General features: G+C 33.6%; 1 long non-coding RNA gene across 2 annotated transcripts; it reads right to left on the bottom strand.

Moving 5' to 3' along the window:
- Positions 1-239: 239 nt before the first annotated feature.
- LOC112455543 lies at positions 240-1,578 on the bottom strand. Of its 2 annotated transcripts, XR_003040869.1 has the most exons (5): positions 1,355-1,578; positions 1,049-1,217; positions 707-961; positions 444-602; positions 240-294 (listed from the first exon to the last, which is right to left on the bottom strand). It is a non-coding gene; the product is annotated as an uncharacterized LOC112455543 (long non-coding RNA). The 2 variants fall into 2 exon arrangements; XR_003040868.1 differs by lacking the exon at positions 444-602 and having other exon boundaries at positions 245-294; positions 1,355-1,571.
- Positions 1,579-2,067: the final 489 nt, after the last annotated feature.

The raw sequence follows: 2,067 nt of genomic DNA, 5'->3' as shown, positions 1-2,067 counted from the left end.
TGTTGACCAATCGCAAATCCGGGGAGCGCCTCATACCCCCCCGTGCAACCATATTATATTTGATTAAATTTGTGGATTAATAAAAATGTGGTAAAACATGTCAATTAGAATCAAATGTAAGGAATTCTTACTTTCTACTTTTGACAAATTTGTCAATATATTTCATAGACTTGAAGTATATAAATCCTCGTCTTTTAGAGGCTCCACTTCCACTTGCCGTTTCATTTTGTCTTTTTTTCTTTTCTTTAGAGTAAGATTCTCTCAGACGAGTCCACCGATTGCAGCAAACATCCGCTGAAATATATGTTAAATACAGTTACTTACAGTTACAGTTACAGTTACACTTACAGTTACAGTTACTATCGTTACGTAACGAGTAAAAATAACGTTGTTACTAATGCATTACTTTTACTCGTTACGTAACGAATAAAGTAACAAGTTACTTTTTTCATTAAGTATAACACGTAATGGTAATGAGTTTCAAAAGTGGCATTCCCATCCTGGTGTTACCATTAGCGTTATAAAAAATTGTTACGTTAATTGTTACCAAATGGTTGTTATAAAAAAGTAACGGTTACGACGTTACAAGTAAAATGAACGACCTAAAAATAAATTTTAAAAAATAAATAATAAATAAATAAATAAATAATGAATTGAATAGCTTATTGTGTGTTAATATTGTTAAACTTTTAAAACTAAAACTTACGAGACGTGGCCAAAATTTTAGATATCTCTAACCAAGAGTTCTCTTTTTTTATCACATCGCGATAATCTTTACAACTGCTGTCATATAGATGTGGATATTCTTTCACAATACTTATTAACAAATCATCAAAATTTTTATCTTCGTCGTCCACCAACGTCACTTCAGAATTCAGGTTTTCATTTTCTTCATTTTCGGACATGTTTATATTATTATTGTGACAGTAATCCGTGTGATCGTATGCCATGAAGATCGATTCTATAAATTTAAAACATTAAACATTAAATATACCGAAAATTATGAAAAGATGCGTTTATTTTGCAATAAATTACAATTTCTGATCACCTCGGACTCGACGACGTCTCGCTATCCGTCTTCGGATCTTGCGCCGATTTGGCTTTCAACGCGTCTTGATTCGAGTTTGCTTGCGTCTTGTTAGTCGCAGAGCTCTGAGCCTTCAGAGTAGAAAGCAATTTGGATACTTCGGCACTGATATCAATTTTGCTCAGTTCACCTAATTTGTTCACAAAATCAAATTAACCTCAAAACACTATGTTTACGAAACTGAGACAATTCACACTAATAATTATATACGGTCACTGTCAGTTCGTAATTTCATTACGTTGATACTTAAATAATGAGAATACTTACGTGTTAATCAATATAAATCCGTTCTTTCTTCTTGATCACTTTTCTAGAAGGACCGACTACAAGGAGAATGTATGTGCCTATTCCCATGGCTATGCATTATGTATTTTTATGTAGATTGAAAATCCAGAAGCCATGGGCAGAATACAGAAACCATAGCGCATGCGCTATGATATCTGCCATTCTGCTATAGGCAGATAAAGTAATACCACAGCGCATGCGCTATGGCTTCTGCAGTCTGCCTATGGCTCCTGTAATTTTATGTGCTTCCACCTTAAGGCTTCGGGATACTCACCGCAGCCATATTGGAATCGTGACGTCAGACGCGAGAAATAACACGTTGAAAACGCTTTTGCGTGCCATTTTTACATAAAAAGATATTTGGATTTAAAAAAACACTCCAGGTCACTTTAACACACTTCTAAAATAGTCCGAAATTAACCTTTTCTGTTATAAGTTAATAATTAAGGGTGGTTAAATAACTATATGGGATTTGGTGCAAAGTGTCATGATACGATCAAGTGATTGTACATCTGCAAGCTAGGTTTTATATTACAGTCATTTTTCAGCTGTTGATTGATTGTCAACAAAAAAGGTTAGTTTTTGGACTATTTTAAAAGTGTGTTAAAACGATCTGAAATGTTTTTTCTTTCTAATTAAATATCTTCGTTAAAAAATAGCACGCAAGAATTCTCCATATATTATTTCTCGCCTCT

This window comes from Temnothorax curvispinosus, unplaced genomic scaffold, assembly GCF_003070985.1.
Source record: "Temnothorax curvispinosus isolate PA1 unplaced genomic scaffold, ASM307098v1 QBEX01006168.1, whole genome shotgun sequence".
NCBI classification, from domain to species: domain Eukaryota; kingdom Metazoa; phylum Arthropoda; class Insecta; order Hymenoptera; family Formicidae; genus Temnothorax; species Temnothorax curvispinosus.
The sequence above is the reverse complement of the archived record's forward strand: the minus strand, read 5'-3'. Positions and strand labels throughout refer to the sequence as shown.